Source organism: Solea solea, chromosome 11, assembly GCF_958295425.1.
Source record: "Solea solea chromosome 11, fSolSol10.1, whole genome shotgun sequence".
Classification (NCBI taxonomy): domain Eukaryota; kingdom Metazoa; phylum Chordata; class Actinopteri; order Pleuronectiformes; family Soleidae; genus Solea; species Solea solea.
In genome coordinates this window covers 7,956,118-7,971,841 of record NC_081144.1, presented here as the reverse complement: position 1 = coordinate 7,971,841, position 15,724 = coordinate 7,956,118, and the positions used below count along the sequence as shown (strand labels likewise).

Sequence of the window (15,724 nt, the reverse complement as noted above, 5' to 3'; positions counted from 1 at the left end):
TGTTGATCAAAGTGGGCTCATAATGCTGCATTTTCTAACAACATCAACAATCCGTGACAACTGAGATGTATTTGTGTAACATATAGGTGTGCCATTAGTTCTGGCACATGTAACCAAGCGTAATTTGCATTTTAATGTTGATGCTGACTGATTAAATTTGCAGCGGTGCACTCCTACACCATCCAGCAGCATAATGCAGCAGTTAATCTTATTAAATAAAATTTTTTTTGTTTGTTTATCAATATAACTGTGAACGGAAAGAAACTCCACGACACCAGGAACAACATTTCTATGTAGCAGTGTACGGTGCTGTCTCTGTCCCCGTGAAGTCCCCTGATCTATAGTGTTTCCGTCAACTGTGGAGGACAGGTGACATGCGCACGCGTGTGTCATCGCAGAAGCTAATCTGACTGCAGAATCTGGACCCGCTGTGTTGGAGCTCACATTCCTCAAAGTGTCCTGATGTGTTCCAACGAAGCCTTCACTGAGTGTGCTGCCTTCAGGGAGCGTGCCGCTGAAATACAGCACTTCTTCATTCAGCAAGTCTCTCTATCTCTGGGTCGGTGTTTTTTACCCCCTAAAACCTTGCTTGTTCAGTCAGGTAAACATGGAAGTGCAGTTTTGTTTTCTTTGGTTTCAGAAACTTGCTGATTTAATGCACTGTTGACCAACCTGTCCGCTTTGAGTTAAGGTCAAACGTGCAATTTGAAGCAGATATTTTCAAGTTGCTGGATTCAAAACAATGGAGATAACCTGGATATGAAATGTTAAGCACACACAGAGACACTGGTGTGAACTTTTTTCCTGAAAAACTGACGGTTTAAGCACAAAACCGAAATAATGGGAGGCGGATATGATCTGAATAACAGTCAGCCACAAGCTCACAAATCCTCTCGCGCCGAGCTCGCGGGGCAGGCAAACATACTTTGTAAGCTGTTTTCATTCAGTGATTGATGTTTACATTTTTGCATATTCTTTTTGTATATCAATAAAAATGTGGATAGGAGCTCCTGTTTAACACGGCGGGCTTTTGATCGCATCCGAGTTCCCCCTCCAAACAGCGCACACCTTTGTTTGAGACTTCAAGGGAACATCGGTTGACGCTTTTAATGCATACTGATGAATGCTGTCAGCATGTTAAAGTCTAGCTGTGTGTGTGTGTGTGTGTGTTATGTACACATTTGCATAAGCATTTTGAACTGGGTTACACCGTAAAAGTTCAAACAGTTTACAGTGCGTGGCGCCACAGAGCCCCGGTCACACACAGTGTTGCCTTTAAGTGTTTTTAGAGGCTCGTTTTTCAGCTGTCACCTTCCCGCCCGTGGTCCAAAAGATTACACCCCGAACGCGGCGCACTGTCCGCGGCTATCTGGCCCACGCAGAACACAGAGGTAAAGCGTGGTCTGTCTCCAGAGGACAACAGCTCATAACTCAAGGATACTGGTGTCCTTGTCAATAAAATCACATATAAAGAAGATTGGGCTCAAATGAATGTGCTCTCGAGAGAAATATCTTGTCAGGTGAGGTGAGGTTCTCTACCTCAGGAATGTGTCGCCACGGTTCCTCCTCACCCACCCACCCACCCACCCTTGCGCCGCTATTGTGAGGGTAAGGAATGCTTTTCAAAAAAGTCTGTCCTTTCAGTGTGAGGGATGTCGGGTGTCGCCCCATTTCTCATTTAAGGCTGAAAGGTGGAGGGAGGGGGGGGTTATACATGCAGCTAGAGAGGTTACTTTGGAATAAATGCATGTGTGTGGCTAAAATACTCAATGGCACTACAGTTACCTGCACTGATTCATTAAATGATGATGACATTTAGTTCAGGAGGGGGATTTTAGAGCCGTGCATTCAACTACCAAACAAAGTCAATTTTCTTTTCCTGCTGCAGCGGTGAATTATCTTTCCAACATCTTCAGGACAACATGTTTGGAGGGTTTTTGAAACACAAAGATGCTCTGGCCTAAAGCAGAAAGCCACTTACTCTAGAGAATGAGTGAAAAGGTGAATTACATGAAACATCTTCATGTGTTTGTAAGTGTACGACTTCCCTTTTTTTTAAAAAGCTTATGAAGCGGATAATACTCTGTCTATGATGTTGAGATTATTATTTATTTTCTTTTTTAAAAACAAGATTTTGTGGCCATTTTGGGAACACACCTTTTCTTTGGTCTTAGTTTCTGTGTTCATCAGTTCCTTTTCTGAATACTTGGCCGTAAATCCAAGCCACAAGGCTGGGTGTGGCGGCATTTTATGACTTAAAAATAATGGGTGGGCCTACTCGGGCAGTTGAATCTCATTGGTCGGAGAAGTCCTCTAAAACACCAGTACCTGAATCAGGTAGAGAAAACAGTCAGACGGGACACAGATAGCACCTTGTCGGTCGCATCTTTTGTCCTTCTTGAAGTCGCCTTTAAACCGTTTGGTTGCTTGAGTCGAGCTGCGCTAAGGGAGTCGTTGGGACATTAAAGGAACAAATTAGGTGAGTAACTCATTTTAAGTGAGGTAAGGCAAGGAACATGCACAGAAAAGGTTAAGAGTCTAATCCAGAAAAGCAGATCTTGTTACTGAAACTTGTATTAGTATTTTAAAATGATGACATCAGTTTCAGAAATCCTGTGCCGAGAGACAGCATTTGTATTAACATTCTGCAACAAATATGAACATTTTCAAGTGTGGGATAGAAGCATCTGTGTAGGAAAAGTGTCACAAAGCTTCAGGTGTAGAGGGGGGAGTGAGCAAAGTGTCCATTTGGTGTTACGTTTCCCCAGGAGTGGGACTCGAGGCTCCTGGGAGGCCTGTGGTGGCATTGCATCACTGATAAGCAGACAGTCATTCAGCTCAGGCCTGTGATAACGTGCCAGAGCCCAGGATTTCAACAGCAGCCTGAAACCCTGGAGCCACAGAGCAGGACAGGCCCAGTCTCGCTCAGACTCCGACTCCAACTCAAGAAAAGGGGAGAGGCCGTCATCCAGTTGCAGCTGCATTCAAACGCCACCCCCCTCAACCTCGGAGGCTTCCTCATAAATCACACCGTCTCAGTCGAGACGCACTCTGCACCAGGTGCCACGCTGCCTCCATTCTGTGCCTTAATAGTAAAGCTTAAGGCTCTCCTTAATGTAACTTTCACTCAGTGGTCCTACAAAGAATGTACACACTGTGGGTTTTAATTTTTTTTGGGGGGGAAGAGGAAATCTGACTTTAAATGTATACAAAGCTGTGTATTTGTTGGTCATGTGAATTGTACATGTGTGTCTTTAACCTCAGGCATCAACTGCAAGAATATTCCATGTGTTCTATCCTTCATTCCACCGGAGTCTGTATCCACTGTCAGCCAGATTTCAGTGGTGTGAAGTGTATGAGACATGGGGATATGGCTACACACGCTACACGCCGCTTTACGCACATAATAAGTCAACCTTGTATATTCCTCTCACACAGCATCCTATTGTATATCCGTGCTTATGTGCGTTTTTTTCTTGTGATCTATAGAAAAAAAAAACGATTTGTATCTGTAAGGACATGCTGTGATGTGAATAAATATTGTGACCTTGTGAATAAATATTGTGACCTTGTGCCCACTTGTTTGTGCGTTGTTGTTGTTGTTGTTGTTTTTGCTACAAATGCAACATTTCAACTCATTACAGAGCCATTATACCATCCAATCCCTACTTTCTGTAGCTCTCAGCCCCAGAGCATGTTTTTTTTCCTCCAGTAGCCAACACAGGAGATTTTGAGTCTCAGCCCACACAAACAACCTTTACTGTCTGGCAAATGAAGCTGATTAACAATTTAAAACATGCCCTCTCTGATGCCTACACACTTATATCATTGAACATGTTTCTCCATGCTGGAGAGATGCACCTCAACTCTCCCCAGCAATGCACATCAAAGAGAAAGTCTAACATAATGGGATGCTGTGTTACTTTTCTACACTTGGATGCTATGTTTTCATTTTCTACTCTACCAGCTTGTGCATCAACCTCATTTTGGATACGAGTGATGCTAAATCCATACAGAGGATAGACTTAAATGTCATTGAAAAGCTCTGTGTCAATAACTGCAGGCTATTTATACCAGATCTGGTATGAATAAAGCCTTATTTATTTTATTTTTTTTTAAAGTTCAATAGAATTTTCAGTAAAAAAAACACAGCGTTGCATGTGGAGGTTTGTGAGGCTTTCACTGCTCTGTTTTGTCACCCCCACTGTCACGGCTCACTCACGGCTCACTCACACAATGAATCCTAGACCGTTTGTCAGATTTGAAGGTAATAGGTGTATATTATTTATGTTTGCACAGCTTTAGCTGACATGACGTCTGGAGCACAACACTCAGACGAGAGGACACAGGTGAGATGCGGTTACATCAGCAGCCAACATGCAGGAAATCAACTGCAACATGTGAGAATGTGCTGATTCCTCTGTTCTCTTGTGTTCACTTGTGAATTGTTGATTACTCGGTTTCTATTCCCCGCAGCTGAAATATGACAGTTTCATGTCAGCTAAACAGCCATCGCTAATTAAGAGAACAATTGTTGAGCAGAAGTGTTTAGTGTCAGCACCATGTTTTTGTCATCTGTAATTTGCACTTCTCTGTATAGCCATGTCATAATGTCACCTATGAATATGCGTGGTTTTGTGGCCATGATCTGTGCTATTTCAGGTCTTTTTGTTACTCATTATTGCCAGCTCGTCTTCTCTATGTTTGGTAGCAGACGACATTCGGTGGAAATAAATCAAACGGAGAATATAGTGTAGGTGATGATGAATAAAGTGTGCGAGGACTTTCTTTGCCATCAACAAGGCACCGCACTTCTTCTTTGTTAGTATTGTCGCTCATCGCCTGGGTGATTTTAAATGAATCTTTATTGGCAATTTTCAATATAGACTGGATGGTCTATATTTACTGATATTTACTACCTTCCTTTATCTACTGTCTATCTTCCTGCTGCAAAACAAACACCAACTGTGAAGAGTCAAGATTAGCAATTTCAACATACCAACAAGTCCTATCCAATTGAAACATAACTATGGGTCATTTTGGTCAACCCCCTGAATACGACCCATAGGTCGGTTAGGTTTAGGTTTAGGTTAGGTTTAAACAGACAAGGCTAGTCAGTAAGTCACAGACAATCTAACATGAGAGTTGAACCCATGTCAATCAAACCAAAAGTACAATGCTTTAACCGCTCAGTGGACTTGATGACGACACACCCATGGTACCAGATTGCTGTGATTTATACTACCACTAGGGGGCCCCCCTTTTACCTGGGATGTAATTCCAGCATTCTGCATATGACCATCCCCATTTTGAAAACAGAACAAAGGTTCATGTTGCCTGCAACTATTTGTCTATTGTGGGAACATCCATCCATCTTCTACCACTTTATCCTCCACAGCAGGGTCGCGGCAGTCCATCACAGGACCACACACATAGACTAACAACTATCCACACCAGGGGCGGGCAATTATTTTCCCCAAGGGGCCACATGAGAAACAAAAAAATAATGTTGAGGGCCTAAAAGAAGCAGTAAATTGTATTGTTTTGGTGTAAATTTGGCAGCATTCAAACACACAATAAACACAATTACTAACCAACTCTATTAAAAATAACAAAATATCAAATTACTACACTATATATATTGAATACTATTATACTATACTACTGTGGTGTAGTGCAGTGACCACAACACCCCCACCTGTCGCTGTGCAGACAGACGCAGATACATTCATCCATACGTCAGGCCTTTTCAAAGTAAAAGCAACACAGTTGTATTGCATGCGCAGCATAAGTACTTGTTCGTCTGTGTTTATGACTGACATACTGCGGGCCAGACAGGGATGCCCAAAGGGCCGTATGTGGCCCGCGGGCCGTAAGTTGCCCAGGTCTGATTTAGAGTGTCCAATTTACCTAATTCCCACATTGCATGTTTTTTGTTTTTGGACTGTGGGAGGAAGCCAGAGAACCCAAAGAAAACCCACGCACACATGGGAAGAAGATGCAAACGCTATTGTGTGAACATCATTTACAAAACTGACATCATGTTCTATTGAAGACGTGAAATTAGTGATTGAGACTGACCTAGGCTTCACTCAAACTAGAACTACATCCATTTTCATATACAGGCTATGGCTTGACAAATAGCACAGGTCATTTATTTACTCGTTCATTGTGGGTTGGAATGAAACAACAGAATCTTTTTTTAATCGTACTCAAAGACCGGGGGGTAAATATCATGGAGAAGAGACAAGAGCTCTCAGTGACAAAGACAACAACCTGTCCCTGCGAGTCCATCATGACACCCGTCTGTTTTTCACCATGCAGCATATTGACAAAATCAACAGAGAAGAAACTGGATAGAGAAAAGAACTCCTGCTTAATGTGGCACTGAATAATAGAACGATTTTTGTGTGAGTGCTGTTGATAGCAGCAAATCTCATGAGCAAACATCCCAGCGCACCCTCTGACAAAATGGAAATTGGAACAAAGCCCCATTTGGGTTCATGGCAGTGCCTTTTTTTCAAAATTGGTTTATTTCGGTCAAGACGACCTCCTCCAGACTTTAACAACAGTGTGTAATTGTTTCATTACTTTGAGATTTGTTTTAATTGGTGCTTCAAAAGTGGCATCTTTTGCAGACTGCCAGACTCTGACATGTGTTGCAGTCCAGCGTGCACACAGCTCCACAGCCGAGTGGTGTCTTGTAGAGGGAGGTGTAAATGATCTGACAGAGGACTCAGTGGAGCTGACACCAGCCACAGAACAAACCATCTGCTCCTTTCATCAGCTGCTTTAGAGGGAAAAAAAAAAGACAAGAAGAGGATGGGTTGACATGAGTTATGAGAGGGCGCTTTGATGAAGAAAAAAAAACACTTTTCCAATGCAGAATGTGGTAATTATCATGCACTTGATTGCTGTTCTGAAGAGATCTACTCATATGTGGAAACCTGAGTGGTTTGTTTTGTTTCATTCTGAACTAAAGGACAGCAGTTGACTTCCCTGCCAAAACGAATTATGTTTGTGGCAAGAAAACAACAATTAAATTCAAATTCATAGCCTTTTGTAGCATGAAATGCATACGCCTGTAGTACTTGAAGTGACAGAGGTGTGACAGAGTGCCTTCACGTTGGCTTCATGGTGAAGAACATCAACCGAAACCTGAAGACCTGAACCTGAAGCACTACGTGGAGAGTAATACTTCCCATTGGTTCAGTCGATGCAAAACACCAGTAAATGAAGGTCAGAGTATCAAGATTAAACAACATGTGGTTGTTAAAAACAATCACATTCATTTCATGATGACACAGAATGAATACAATAGGTGGTCAGATAAATCGAGAGGAGAGTTCTGATGTATTAAAGCCGAAATATCTTGGGGTCTTGATGTGAAGAGGAGAGTTTTGGGTTATCCCTCTGGAGGCTGCCTGAATGACAAATTATGTAATGTTTCACTGAACCATGAATCTATTAAGTGTTATGATGAGATGCCAGATTAGATTTGGGGGCCGTGGGCGTACTTCCAACTCATTACTTCTCAACATCAACCCTCTCACTGTTTCAGGAGTGTTTCCCAGGACACCTTGGAATTCAAAAATGTAATTATCACCTGACCATTTTTTAATAAATCCTCCTGGGTCTTTCATTCAAGTTAAAACTTGCAAAAAAAAAAAAGAAAAGTGTGTCAGCATGTCATGATTGTGTCTGTGGGTTTTAGTAAAGAATCTGACATGGCAGGACTTGGATCACAATGTAGTTTTCTCTCTCTTGTATGGGTTCCTGCGAGGTTGTGGAGGCACCTTGCTAGAAGGTTCCTTATCCTCCTTGTCATCATCTGCATCTCCAGTAGAAAACAGCAGAGCTGTGACCTGAGGATGCAGCATCTCGAATCACAAGCAGTTTCACTTTGACAATTGTTTAATTATTAATATTGTTCTGCAGATATGTGTTTTTGTCATGCAAGGTTTTAGAAGCTGAAATCATCAAGCCACTTTGTCCACAGGAAAACAAATGCCTGTATAACTACACCACAACTAATTGTGACGATAATAATGCAGTTTCAGATAAAGCAATTATCCATGCTAGGTGTTTCTAGACTAGAAGGCATCATCGACTTGCCAGTGGGCAGATGGGTGGTGTGTGACAGATGCACCGGAACCCAGCCCTCACACCAAAGGTTGTTCTGGGGTATCTGTGATAGTGATGCCACTTTCCATTTCCCCTCCAAGTGACGGCAAAGTGCCCGTCTGGCATCGAAGAACAACTAATTATCCAGCCTGACGCCTGCTTCCCCGGAGCCTGCCGATACCTCCACAGGCAGCCAGTCCAAAGGACTAACAACAATGACAATGCTAGCAGACTGTGGAGCACTCGTGGTTGTGATGGCAGTTTCTGGTGGGCGAAGAAGAAGAAGAAGAAGATGACAAACAGAAAACACAGAGCTATATCTTTAGAAGGTGTGAAGTCAGGAGTGTCAGGCTGAAACAGTGTGTGATGCTGCAGCAAAGTTGGTCTGGAAAACGTCACTGGAAACGAAACAGAATAACAAAAATGTTTATATGACAAGATGCAAATGAACTCCAAGTGTTAATTGCGAAAGCCATTCGATGACGATGCGGGTATATCTACCAAACTCTGCCGAGGCCGACAGATTCCTAATAACAGTAATAATAATGCAGTTATAATAGCACGACACTCGCTGGAGTACCTCCTAGCTTCTTGTTCTCAGTTTCTTTCCCTATCCCTACTTTTATTCTTCATAATTAAACTAATTACTTCATTATACAAATCTGGCCTAATGTGCTTCAGGAGGCAGACAGCTTGGATTAACAGCGGCACTAAGCAACAATTACAGACAATTAGTTCATAAATCAACATTTAAACAAATTATAATACCGAGCGTAACCATGTGAGCAGTGATCTATGAGGCCAAAGGGCACGGATTAGAGTTTTGATAAAAACAACCAAAATATTATTTTATATCAGTATTATTTATGTATTTATTTATTTATGTGAGGAGGGGCATTCAAATTAATGAACATCGCTGTGTAAATATGACAGATTATAGCCAGTGGCTAATTTAAATCTGTGGTCATGACAATAACAACAACGTCAACAAAGAAGGAGAAGCAGCACAGCCTGTGTGCCGGGTAACAAAGGCAAACTACAAACAATACAAAATAATGTGCCGTGATTTTATACACATTTCTGGCTTCCAAAGCAAAAACCAAGAACATGTAGTTACAGCGTACTGTAACTGCTTGTCTATCTCCCCGTGTGTCTTTGGACAACATTGTGCTTCACCTTCATCAGTAAACCTCCCAGGTGGCACAGCAGAGCTCTTCATGACAAAACTTCCCCTGTCCTTCATTTTCCCTGCTGGTTCTTAGGATGTTGCAGGTGCTGACTATGACAGGTGCACCTGCTGTGGGCTCACCTGTGTTTCTGTATCCAGCGGAGAGGAAAGCCATAGTTGTGTATGCCTGAATAACTGTGAGAAACAACACGCTACATGGGTCCATGGATATGACACTCCTTAGCACAGCCAAGCTCCCACCAGTAGGCTTCTCTCGGTTAATAAAGAAAAGTGTAGACGCGCGCTGCATGATTGTGGGACTGTGCAGTACAGTGCACAATTTCATATTCTATTAAGCGGCCTGATCATCAATTTGATCCTGGGAGATCCATTTGATTCACAGAGAACCAGAGTTGGCAAAATGTTCATTCCGAGGCATTCTCATGCAAAGGGCTGAAGCAATCACAGGCGTCATGGATGAATGAAGAAAGAGCCTGACATGAAATTGACATTTACAGCAATGGGGGGGGGGGGGAAAAACCAATGTGTGAGGATATGGTTTCCAGGCATATCCATTCTCATGTAAAGCAGCGCTTTCTCCTTTCCTTTATTTCGCGATGATTTCTTTGGGTTATTTAATAGTTGGTGGAGCAGCGGCTTATTCTCCGAGGAGGGCACATCTGTCTGTTGTCATTGGCTCGGCTCAGCGTGGGGAGTCAAGTGTTTGTCTGGATGAGAATGTAGATGGACGGGATGTGATGCGTGCCAAGGGGCGGCTCAGACAGAGGAGCTGTGTCCTTGATGTGCTGAGGCTGAGTGTTCTGCACGGCGGCCTCCCGGGTGTGCTTAGTGTCACTAAAGGCTTTAACTCCCACCCGCCCCCCCACCACACCCACCCCGCCATTTGCATCTTCATTCATCTACAGAGCCGATGAGGTGCTGCAATCCCCACTCAACCATCACTCTCCGTTTGCTCAATATATATGGATCACAGGAAACAAGATCACAGCAGCAGCTCTTTTAAAGTCATACTTTCTGTTTTAATCGCCTCAGCTCCAGCTCTCACAACTTTGTCTTTCATGGTATCCTCTGGGGGAACCAGAGACTTCTTCAAAGTTTTTTGGTGCTCATCAGACAAGGGCAGGTTAGTGGGGGTTACAGATACAGCCACAGTGCCATCCTCTGGTCGGTGCAGGTCATTACAGCACACAATCAACCTGACTGGAGTCATTTTTAATGGCTCCACTTAGCAGTTGATCTAAATGGCAAATGACAAACCTCACAACATTTGTTAAATAGTTTTATGGAGTGTAATGAAATATATGTGTCACGAGTAGTACTTTTACTTTTATACAATTCATTACCTATATTTTCTAACCTGCTGTTTAATGTGTATTGTTTATATGTCCATTGTTTTATTGATTTACTGAAGAGTGGTTGTGGAGAAGCAGTAACGAGGAGAGAAATGAGTGGACTGCCGTATAATGTGGTGCAGTTAGAAAGCCACTTGTAGAGCAGGAATCACCAAGTGTCGGTGTTATCACAACAATAGACAAATGTGTCGTGCTAATGTCATATTTTTGGGCACTCGTGCATGTAAATGTGAAAGAAATATGAAAGATTTAAGTTCAGACAAATGAAAACATAACAAATGAGAACTCCATTCCCAGCTCTGCCCCTAGTCTACATGCTGATGTGTTCTTCTGCAACACACTTAACCCCACGTTGCTCCTGACATTCTGTGCCAGCAGCGTGTGAATGGCAGTGGACACACACTCCATTGCATTTGCAGATGACACAACTTTATTCTACTTCAAAAATATGAATTCTTAATGACAGTTGAAACTGTTCTTAAGTTACCAAATATTAAATGTACATGTGTGTTACTGTTTAATGTGTTTTATGTTTGTGTCTTTTGTTTTCTCCCTCTTCCCTTCCAACCTTGTAAATATGAATTTGTTCTTACTGTTTTTGCCTGATAAAATAAAGGTTAAATAAAATTACATTTTTTTTAAAAAAGTGCACCCCCTGTGTCCTTGTGGGCAGGACAGTAAAAGAGGAAGTGAGCCTCAGTTTCTACTTCACTTAGCGCTCAATAAACAAAGTCTGTCCTCTGCAGTGGCGTTAAAGCTGTGGGGCTCTGGGTCTGCAGTAAAGGTAATGTCCCTGAAGTTAAAGGTGTGCACATAAAGATCTCCGTCTTAACTACAGTGCAGTGGTTACATTCTTCTCTGTACAGCTTCTCCTTTGTGAGACAATGAGTTTGCAATGTTTTATATAAGCTACTGTATATATGAACATACCTCATAGTCTCCCTAATATCACAACACAGAAAATATAACAAACATTTCAACTCATTGGCCTGAGGATAGTGATGCAAGATGGTTGGCCAGTCTGATCCTCAAATGTACATTCAAAGCCAGAGTATGTTACTTTTATGATATCACATATGGTATGGGCATGCTGCGTTGAAATTCAACCAGTGCATATCACAATTTACATTGAAATAAACTCAATGACGTCACAAGAGACAAGGATAAAAGGACTAATCAATGTTTATAATATCAGTTGTCCCTGAATGCAATATCACACTCACTCACTGTTCAAACTCCAGGTAATAAGCATCGGGTCATTCATGCATCTAATTAATTTAATGAATTCAGCTGTAATTTAAAAGAGTTAATAAATAAACAAAACCCCACCACAGTGGCATCCACGGTGATTACAGATGAGTCATGATAAAGAAGCAGACAAAAGTGAAAGAGTTTTGGATAATGGCCGTCTCTTTGTGTGTCAGATAAAATCCTGTTTTTTGTTTTTTTTGTTCCTCTCCTCTGAGAAAAGATGTTTTTCACAGGACATTAAACAACAAGAGAGTGAAGCAAACTGCTCTGAAAAATGTTTTCATTCACGTTCATGTCCATCAATTTGTCCTCTCATTTCCCCCCTTTGTAAACACTGTGTTTCAGTTTTAATGGAGGATGGAGAACTGCGCGGGGCATCTTCATGTCGCGCTCGCCACAAAGATAATATGCAAATGCGTGTGTATAATGACTCTGATATATTATGGAGCTGATGCAGAGGTTAATTTAACTAATGCGTGTGCAGTTAATCAGCTCAGCCTGCTCAATCTAAAAGACATTTGAAGACACTCAGACACAGCTGGTTCTTTGTACCGCCGGTTATTAATGGCGAGTGTCAGCATGTAAAGATGGAGCTGGAGTGTAACAAATGGCTCGTGTAGACTTTTAAAGGTGATGTATGTAAAATATGTACAAGAGCAACCTTGAGGGTTTCAAATGGTTACCACAGACCAAATTGGAATCATTGCAGGAGCACATTTGGCCCATTTTCTAAAAACATTTTCTGCATTTATAGCTGCCATTACATCAGAGATGTCTTACCTTAAAAGTATTTGTGTAATGTTTTCAGTAAATGTCAGCAACAGGCAAACAGTGAGAGTGAAAGAGAATTATTACATGATGAGAAGAGACAAGGCAAAAATAACAGACCATAACATCTTTGTGCATGTTAAATATCTACAGAGAAAGAGAGAGTTACCTCATATTTGTACGACAATTTTACCATTTGTGGGATTAATAATTCCAAAAATCCCATAATGTACGATATTTTGACCCCTTCATTACATGGCTAAGTTCATTCATGAGCAAACACAAACAGGATACGGATCCAGCGAATACATACTGCGCTTGTTTCTACCTCTACACAGTCAAAACAATGCACGACAGCGCGTAGTGACTCACAACTCAGGGGATTATTTTAAGGTAAAACTGCGTTATAGGCTATAATTGGGTGTGTATGATCATTCTGCTTAAAAGAATACTTCACTGATTTGCATTTAGCTTTCTATTACCAGAATAGAGGTAGTATTTTCCAAACCTCAGTTTCCTCTGAGTTGAGAAATATCTTCATCCTTTTCTTTGTTACGTGCCCACCAGTGACACTTGGTCCTGTTAGCATAACTGTTAGCAAAGATGGCGGACACTGTTCACATTCTGGGAATGAGGTCCCGTCCCCCTACGAGCGGGTCTAAAAAGTGTGGAATTAGCGTTGCAGTTTTAAGCCTCAGACCAAGTGTCACTGGTGGACACGTAACAAAAAAAAAATATTTTTTGATTCAGGGGAAACTGAGGTTGGGAAGCACAATTTTTGAAAAATACTGCCCCTTTTTTAGTACGGTAATTGTAAGCCGCTGGTACAATACTTCAATATTTTCCATTTGGCAGCACTTTACCTAACCGTTGATGCTTTCCAGAGTATCCAGACCTGCATGTCTGTCACAGTCTGTTGTCAACTTCCTCCACACTTTCAGCCAGCGATTGATAATTGAGACATTTTTGAGACAGTTACTGAGGGTCTTTAGGTTTACTATTGTTCTGTATTGTGACTCTTAGCACGAGCTGCTCTCTGCTCACTGCTGGTATTACATATGTGCTACAAGCTGTTACTGGGTGGCACAACAGACCAGAAGACCAAACCACAACATAAACACAGTATGCGGGCCACAAATGATGGTCGCACCATTGTTATCATTGTCATGTTATGGCCTTAATATAATAAATCTTACATACTTCTCACATACACCATCTCTAAAATTGGTGATTTACTGTTACTATGCACCGAGTCAGTTGTAACTTCCTTGTCTTACGTGCTGACATGCAAACATAGCAATCACGACTCTGTCAGTTTGATATAACGCTGACATTCTTGTCAGGGAGTGATATAAAGTCCTTGTCAGTAAATCAGCGCACAGACAAACAGGCAGATGTAAGTACAGTAAGTCGGATTCACAGCTGTTCTTCATGTCCTGCTACTTTATCAGGCAAGATTCTCAAAACTAATAAAGTCATTGTGCACAAGCTATCAAATTATGATTGTGTAATAACCGTCAACAACACCCGCGATGACACGCCTGCAAAGCATCATGTGGTTTCCTCCCTCACTGCAGTGTTCTAATGAGTTCCCTCAGTGTTGCACCACACTGCGCTGTTTTGCTTTGTCTTGTCTAATTTCCCCGCTGGTACTGAACGGCTCAGTAAGGTGCTGGTATCTGCAGTCATCATACCTTAGTTTTTATCTAATAAGAAGACAGGGGAGCAAACAGTACCTGCCGCTCTGTTTAATGAGTTGATGCAGTGATAAAACGCTGCACTGATGACTTGCACATCTGTCCAACACGATAGCGACAAATCTGTCATTGGTGTTGATGGCATGTTCAGAAGGGATGGTCAAATTTGTTTATCTTACTGTACCAAAAGCTTTATCTTTCTCTTTCAGCTTTGCTTTCTGATACTATTTATCCATAATAATTACAAAAACATAAAAAGGAATACAGACCTCTTAAAAGGTTTTCCAAAGCCCTGATTTCAAAGTCTGGCTGTTTGCGGTTCATATCATCCCATAAATGTCAAAGGCTTCTGAAATCATTAATAACGTGATTATTTTTAATGCAAAAACGGCTGCATGGAATGAAGAAGGAAAAAAAAAAAAGTAATTAACTTTACAAGTTGCTGAGGAGAAAAACAGAAATGGCAAGCAGTATTTTCTTTTCGTCAGACATGGGGTCGTGGTTTAATTTAACTGTAAATAATTAACCATACTCAACCACTCAATAATTTCATGCCTTAATTAATCACCAGAGAATGCTCCATTGTTGGTGCATTTAATTGCCGCTGAACTACTGGAATGCACAGCATTAATTAATAACAATTATCAGTGGTCAGATTTGCCCTCGACAACTCTGTAAATAAACCCTGTCCAAAGACAATTTGCTGACATTGCATGATCAAGATTTATGATTGCTTGGCTGCAAAGTGGTGTGTTAATGAAGCAGCATAGAGCCCCCCAAACATAGTCCTACGAAATGCATAATATGCAGAGCACCAACTGCTGCCGCTTCATCAATGTCAAACAACCATTATTTAAATTTCCAAAAGTGGTTTTGGATGCTCTATCATTCTCATTCCCTCCCTCACAACTCTTGTAATCCCACGGCATATTTGAGGACCACGCTTGTAATAAGATTTGGGTTTCGGGCTCTTTATTAATGTGCTCAGAATTTAAATCTTGATTCTGAAAGGTCAGAGCTGAATATTGTCTGCGGGGCAGCGCTCCATAAAAATGACAGGAGCCCATGACTCAATGAGGAGATACACTCTGACACCGTGCAATTAGTGCCAATGGTGTGAAACCACTGGGCGTGTAAACACATTTAACACACGAATCTCTCAGTCTCAAATTTCTAAAAAAAACAAAACAAAAGGGACCATGTTAATTAAAACATCATGGTCAATGAATGTGCACGGGGTGTAAAATTAATTTTTATGTGAACTTGCAATAAAGATTGAGAAACTAGTGCTAACAGCTTCTCATTTGAAAAAGGATTTTGTCAGAAGCATTTCATCAAGTCAG

General features: G+C 41.5%; 1 long non-coding RNA gene across 1 annotated transcript; it reads left to right on the top strand.

Moving 5' to 3' along the window:
- Positions 1–2,361: 2,361 nt before the first annotated feature.
- LOC131468415 (uncharacterized) lies at positions 2,362–3,574 on the top strand. The gene is made up of 2 exons (XR_009241704.1): positions 2,362–2,479; positions 2,769–3,574. It is a non-coding gene; the product is annotated as an uncharacterized LOC131468415 (long non-coding RNA).
- Positions 3,575–15,724: the final 12,150 nt, after the last annotated feature.